The sequence below is a fragment of the Podarcis vaucheri genome (assembly GCF_965113315.1).
Source record: "Podarcis vaucheri genome assembly, chromosome: 10".
NCBI classification, from domain to species: domain Eukaryota; kingdom Metazoa; phylum Chordata; class Lepidosauria; order Squamata; family Lacertidae; genus Podarcis; species Podarcis vaucheri.
This window is the reverse complement of record NC_138748.1, coordinates 45,029,171-45,036,981: the sequence shown is the minus strand read 5'-3', so window position 1 is coordinate 45,036,981 and position 7,811 is coordinate 45,029,171.

Here is a 7,811-nt window from a genome sequence, read left to right as displayed (position 1 = left end):
ACGTACGCGGGCGAGCGAGCGAGCGCGCCCCCTCCCCCGAGCGTGCGCACCGTCTTTGCTCGCGCGCGCCGCCACGGGAAAAGGGCCGGGAGTGAGGGAGGGGGACACGTGATGCGAGTAAAGCCCGCCTTCGGCTTCGCGCGCCCCGTTGCTTAGTTTTCAGGGCTTTGCTTCTTCGCCCGCCCTCGCCTCCTTCTGAGCGAAGGGAGTAAGGTCTGCAGAGCGCAAGCGCGGACCCTTAAAGGGGCCGTGCGGGCAGCTTTTTGAAGAGCGGGAGGGTGGTGGACGTGCGGCAAGCAGAGGCAGGAAAGTACAGCGTGGACTCGCAGGCGGGGCAGCGCCCCCTCCTCGCGCGAATGTTTCCCGCTATTTCCATTTTCTCAGCGCCCCCCCCCCGCTCATGTTTTGCCTCATTTCTCTGCTCCTGCCTCTGCTCAGGTTGCGATGGAAGAGTATGACCACGATGTTGTCATTGTCGCTGCAAATAAAAGCAACACTTTCGAGGGCCGTCGCCTCCGGCAAAGTGCAGCCGGGTTTCAGCTCGTGCTTAAAAAGGGGGGGGAGGGGGGAGCAAATAACTCTTTGACCCCGCTAAGAGAAAAGCAAAACAGTGGGATTCGAGAGCTTGTAACTCTGGAACATCTTTCTGCAGGGTTGGGGAACATATTTGGAAAATATAGCATATTCTAGGCCTTTTAAAAAGCAAGATTGGAATCGCATTTTCGATTTGCTGCTGAGTGATTTGATGGGGTCTTTGGCTGTAGGCCTTCAGCCTTGCAAAAATGTTGAGGCTTACACCAGCGATGGAGAATCTCCCTCATCCTTTGCCATAGGCTATGCTGCACCAATATTTAGTGGGGTGTGCAGTGGTAAGATTTACTATTTTCTTTGCCCTCCTAAAAAAAATAAGAATATGTTTTAAAATGGGGGGGGGAATCCCCAGGGGCTTTAATAGTACAGTACAGTCAATCCTATACTTGTTTACTCAGAAATAAGTTCCACTGTAGTATTTCAGGGTTACTTCTACGGAAAGCGTGTTTAGGATTACAGTCTGAAAGTCAACACACATCTCTCTCGTGTACACACACATAAACGCTTGAGAATCCATCTCCTGTCACAATTGGTTGCTCTGATTCAGTCCTCCATACAAAAGGATATCACAGACAATCCTCAGCTCTCCCTAGTCCACTCCTGGGTGTTTATTTTGTGCAGATTTACAGGCAGTGGAAGACAGGAGTGCCTGGCGTGCTCTGGTCCATGGGGTCATGAAGAGTCGGACACGACTAAACGACTAAACAACAACAGGCAATTTGCAGGAAGTGGTGAGGAACATAGGAAACTGCCTTATAAGGAGCAGTCAGAGGTCTCTCTGCTTTATCAGGAGATACTATTGAGTATTGAACCCTGGGACCTCCTTATGCAAAGCAGGTGCTCTACCCTTGAGCTACAGAGCCTTCTGCAGGAGGGTAGAGCTGGAAGAAGGAAGCTGGAAATGGATACATAGAAACAAGCTGAATAAGATTTAGCACATCGAGCAATGATGAGGTAAATGGAAGGTCAAAGAAAGGAAATCTTAAAAAATTAACCAGTTCCTCAATTACTTTCATGTGTTTTCTTCATTTGTTGAAGTTATTAGTTCCTCGGAGGAGCGTAGCTCATACATCTCTGACATTGTAGGGTATGTTTTGAAGCTTCACAGTCACAGATGCTACCAAAGAAAGAGCAGTTAATTTCCACCTTGTACGTTACACTATGTAAATAAGAGAAATAGCCAAGCAAAATGTGTGAATGGACACTTGGGCATATGGTCAGTGTGTTCATTATCAGACAAGCTCTCAAGGCTCTCATAATAAAAACAAAACTTTATTCAACATTTACACTGAAGTGTGTAGGCAAAAGAAACCTAGTCACTAGCCTACCATGTTGCTAGTGCTGAATAAATACCAAGGACTGATTCACACCTGCATGTGTATCATTCAATAACACATGACTCAATGACTCACAGCTAAAGTTTCAAGCTGTGTTACACACATCCTGCTTCTGAATAGTGAAAACAGCAAGGGTAACAGTTTTCTTTGCAGAAGAGTACACTAAAGATTCACAGTCCAATCCTGTGGAGATCTACTTAGAAAACAATCCACATTGTGTAACATTACTTGCTCCCAGGTAAGCATGTGCAGGATTTCAGCCTTATAGAGTCTTTGTAATGTTTAATTTGCAACTATTACAAAACACAGCATTATGAAAGCAAACCACCACGTGAACAACGTGCAGTAAATATCTTGGCGAGCAACTTCTGTAGCCATCCCGAGGCTCTATCAGCCAAGTTTCAGCCCTCTGTCAATTCAAATGGCATGCTGTTGTTCCCATCCCAAGTTGATGTTCATGAGCTGACTGAAGTAGCTTCTGAGCTTCCAGTGACTGCTGTGGGCAGTTTCACATACTACATTTTTACATGTGCCGATACAGACCATGCATGTGTACATAGCAATTTAATAATACAGGCATGCAACAGATATGGTTGTCTCCATCTCTGCATCCATATCTCTTGTAGTTCTTGTACTTTTAGTCCGCATTTCTTTTCTTTTTTTAAATGATATTTATTAAAGTTGTAGTCTGCATTTCAGGTCCAGATGGGCTTGCAGAGTATCTTACAACATTTAAGATACAGTCAAAAATGCTGCTGCTCACTAGAAGGACAGATTGTGAAGCTGAGGCTCCAATACTTTGGCCACCTCATGAGAAGAGAAGACTCCCTGGAAAAGACCCTGATGTTGGGAAAGATGGAGGGCACAAGGAGAAGGGGACGACAGAGGATGAGATGGTTGGACAGTGTTCTTGAAGCTACAAACATGAGTTTGACCAAACTGCGGGAGGCAGTGGAAGACAGGAGTGCCTGGTGTGCTCTGGTCCATGGGGTCACAAAGAGTCGGACACGACTAAACGACTAAACAACAACAACAATGCTGCTAGAGTGGGGATACCTGCCTGGGTTGAGTCTGGGAAGTTTGGAAGACTGCTGCCTCCCCTCCCTCTTATGCATCAACTAGGTACACATGCCAGGATGCTGAGACTAGCCATTGCATATATATGCACAGCAGTAAATCTATGACGTGTGAAGCACTGCCATGCATGGCCCCATTTAAACCAGACAGTGACTCTGTTACATAAACCACCTTTTCAAACCACGTTCACTGCAAAAAGTAGCCAGACACCACTGAATCTACCATTTGAATTGCAAGCCACTTTCTACACAGTTCAATAAAGTGGTTATCAATAATGTGGCCTGCCTGTGTTGCCCACTTTCTTTACATTGTACATAGCAATTAAGTGCTCTGATAAGCTGCAATGGTGCTTGATTACATTTCTGAAGCAATCAGCACTCTGGAGAGCACTTGCTACCTTATTTTGTTTACAATCAGCAGATGCCCTGAAGGGGAAGCATACAAGGAAATTAAGCATGCAATCACTGTGCAGAGTCAAACTGACGAGGGACTTATTGGAGAAGTCTTAAGGTCAGCCACATAATTAGGGCTCCACATGAGTCCATTTGAAATGCTTTCAGTGTCTCCTTTTATCCTGTTTTCTCTCCCTCTGTGGAACCAAGGTACACATCACCACACCCTTGAGGTGTTACTATGAGATACTGTGAAAGCTGGTAATATAACTGGCTTAAAAGCCAGCTAGATGAACTGACAGAGCGCATAAATGGTTCTGCAAACTGCAATGCTTCAGAACCAACTTCACATCCATGGCTGGTCTAGATTTCTGTGCACACTCTCCAACTCCCCACAACTTGTTTTAAAGCCATTCAGTCATTTTGATTTATTTGATTATTAGAGTGCAAGAAGTCTGGAATGAGAACTATAGCGAGGGGCAAGCTATTCATTTTGTAAATACAGTTTTTTACAGTGGTAAATGTTATGAAAAAGCATCGATACATCAGATCTGGATTGCTAAGGCACACAGATAAGGGCTCTCAGCTTCACAGTTACAGAACTTCCTACCTCCCCCCAGCCGCCCTGCCTCCCTCGAAGGCTAGCTTGCATGCATTGAGAATGGGTTAAATATTCATATCTGAAAAGCATGGATTGTAAAAAAGTTGAAAGCTGCCCTTGAATTGCAGACTCACCAGCCAAGGACAGTTTTGCATTTATGTTGACATCCAGTTTGATGAAGGTTAAATCTTCCTGCTGCAAGTGCTTCGTAGTACTGAGACACCTTATTTGTCAACAAAACATGGGAGGCTGCCTTATACCAGGCCCAGACTGTTTGTCCAACGAGCCCAGGAGTGTCTATGCAAGCAGCAGCTTGCCAGCATCCCATACAGAGTAGGACTAACCAAGATCTCTTTAACTGGGATTGAACCTGGGACTTTCTGCAAGTATATGCTCTACTAATCCCTCCCTGCAGGGACCCTTGCTCCAAGCTTGCAGAAGCATGCATGCCTCTCTGTATTATTTGTACTACATAGCCTTGTCAGTCTAGGGCAGTTGTGGGGAAAATTTGCCCCCCCCCCATGTTGTTGAGCTACAACTTTCATCAGCCTCAGGAAGCATGGCCAATGGCCAAGGATGTTGGGAGTTGAGGTTCATCAACATTTGGAGAGCCAAAGGTTCCCCACACCTGGTCAAGGAGCTCCAGATGTTGTTGGACTACAAATCCCATCATCTCTGACCATTGTCTGGGGATGATGGGAGTCGTAATCCAATAACATCTAGGGACCAAAGGTTGACAAATACTGTAGATACTTCAATCTAGGTCCTAGCAATATGGGTGTGGGAATAGGGAATGAGGAACACGTGACCCTTCAGATGTTGTTGGATTCCTGACTCCCATGGTCAAGGGTCAGAGATTTGGGGAGTTATATTCCAGCAACACCTGAAGAGCTGCAGGTTCTGCATTCCTGCTCTAGCCTCAAGCCTTGGCAGTGGCTCTTAACTCAATTATCATTATCTTAGCCGCAGTAATGCTTACCCAGCTGCCTCATAACTTCTGCAGCACTGTTTGGCATGCTATTCAACTCATTACATTATGGCAATGCCTCTTCTTACACTTTTAAGACAGCATATTTCTTCTATACTATCACTTCATTCAAAATAACAGTGCCAGGGTTTAATGTGTCAGATTCAAACCAGTGCTTAACCATGCGGTAGACCTAAGAACAGCCTATTAAGTCACTTTTGTAGCACTAAAGTAATTTCACAGACAGATGGATAGGTTATTGATCACCCCTTTCAAGTTAGAATACTTACTGTGTGGTATTTTCCTTTAGACATATGTGCCAGCAAGAAAGAGAGAGAGAGATTGTATTAGGTGTTTTTTTATATAAAAAACTCATTCACTTGTTTAGTACTGTACTGTTGTGTCTGCCAAATGGTGGACATTTTGACTGAAAGCTTCCTCTCTCTCTTATTGGCTCAGTGCAAGTAGCCTCCAGACAGCTAGCTTGAAGTGTAGATTCGAAACACTTAACCTTCATCAAGTCACTTTTCATCAAGTCCTCCCATCCTGTCCAACAGCTATGGAAACCTATGCAACTATCTAGATAGCAACTCTCATCATTTGAAGACTTGCTGTTGTATTCTGCAGGACTGTGGACATTACCCTTGAAGAACAGATCCCAGCTTTGTGTCCCAGGCACATTTCAGCCCCACCTCTTCACCCTCAAATTCCAAAAGCAGTTTGTTGAAGAGCTGTATTCAATAAAGAAAAACCTTGGTTGGTTGCAAAGAATTTATTTCAAGGGCCTCTGGCTTGTAGACCAGCTAAGCTTGCACGGATCAGGTTTCCCGACCTTTTCCAAGTCTTCTCCATTGTGATTAGGAGTGAGAAATTTGTGGCTCCTCAACTCCTATTGGATTACAGCTCCCATCTTTCCTCACCATTGGCCATACTGGCTGGGTCTGGGTCACACCCACACATTTAAAACACTCTTATTCCACTTTAGGAGTCATTAAAGGTAAAGTGTAAAGTGACCCCTGACCATTAGGTCCAGTCGTGGCCGACTCTGGGGTTGCGACGCTCACCTCGCTTTATTGGCCGAGGGAATAACAGCTTCCGGGTCATGTGGCCAGCATGACTAAGCCACTTCTGGCCAACCAGAGCAGCGCACGGAAACGCTGTTTACCTTCCCACCGGAGCAGTACCTATTTATCTAGTTGCACTTTGACGTGCATTCAAACTGCTAGGTTGGCAGGAGCTAGGACTGAGCAACAGGAGTTCACCCCGTTGCGGGGATTCGAACCGCCGACCTTCTGATCAGCAAGTCCTAGGCTCTGTGGTTTAACCCAACAGTGCCACCCGCATCCCAGTTAGGAGTCATTGCTCTCCCCCAAAGAATCCTGGAAACAGAAGCTTGTTATGGGAACTGAGAGCATTAACAAACCAGATTTCAAGATTCTTGGGGCAGGGGGAGCCATGAATAAGAGTGCTTTAACTATATGATGTGGATGTGGCCTTGGTCTAGTTCAAGAGCACATGGAAATGGGTACAATGATCCACCACAGAAATCTGCTTAGGCACACAGATAAACCTGTTTGTGTGGAGGTCAGAAATCTATTGTATTAACTCAGCACTCCCAGAATCCCGCTATTTTGGGGTGGGATTCAATCATATGCTGGCAAATTCAGGTTGCCCAGCTGTAGTTGGTAGGGAATTTTTATGCAACAAACCCGCTTCTCCAAAAGATCAGATTTTTTTGCAGGAAGGTGAAATGCACCAGAAAGCATGAGATAACACTTGCTTTGGTGCAGCAGCAGCATCTAACCTCTCTGCCAACCAATCAGAATGAACTGCTCATCAAATAGCCAACATCATCTCATTTACCAGAAAACAATTTACGATGAATGCTCAATAAACCAATGGTCTGTGGAACAAGAGCCCGTTCCTTTCCTTTCCTTTGCCTATTCCCCTGGCTCAGACACTGATGGGTGCATGAGCAGAGCTTTCTTTCTGTTTTTCCTGCCCCACCCCCAACTCTGCAAAATATCCACAATACAGCCAGAATGTTGGTTTATGTCTTGAACTGCTGCAAGCTGGCAGCTGCAGAAAGCCTGAGATTCTTACTCCAGTGCTCTTTGCTACAGTAATTCTTTAGCAACGCCGCATACGGCCAGCTGTTGAAATCTCTTTCAGTTATGATACTGGTCCCCGGAGATCTGGCTACAACTCCGCTTGTGAAGTAAGTTTAGAAATCTCCCTCTTCATACCTCCTTGTGTCCTGAGAGACCAGTCGACAGGGAAGCTTATTGCAGCAAGAGGGTGAAGACAGCTCAGCTTCCTCACCAGCCTGTCCGATCTCTGCCTCTTGGCCCCCCTTCTTATCCAGTTTCCACTTCTGCCTCCAATTCTGGACTGCTCTCTGCCACGGCCTATTCCTGCTCACTAAACCCTGTTTCCTCTTCAGCTTCTGACACCTCCTCCTCCCAGTCTTCCCCCTCTGGCCACTCATCCTTGTCCCACCACCAATCCCCTGAGCTCTGAGCCTTCTTCCCTTGTGGGTTCCATAGCTGGTACCTCCCACCAATCCTCTGCATCCAGCCAGTCCATGACAGCAGGTTAGGGATGGGACTGAACCGAATAGCTGGGTATCTTTTTTCAGCCCAAGGGCCACATTCCCTCATAGGGAACCTTCCAGGGGCACAGCTAGAGGCAAAAAATGGGCAGAGAAATTTTATTTATTAAATTCATATCCCACCCTTCCTCCCAAAGGAGTCTAGGCAGTAGCGAACGCAACTCCATGTCAGCAGACTGTATTCCAGTCATGTAGAACCCAGCAGTTTTTCACCTCTCCACTCAAGCAAACAAGA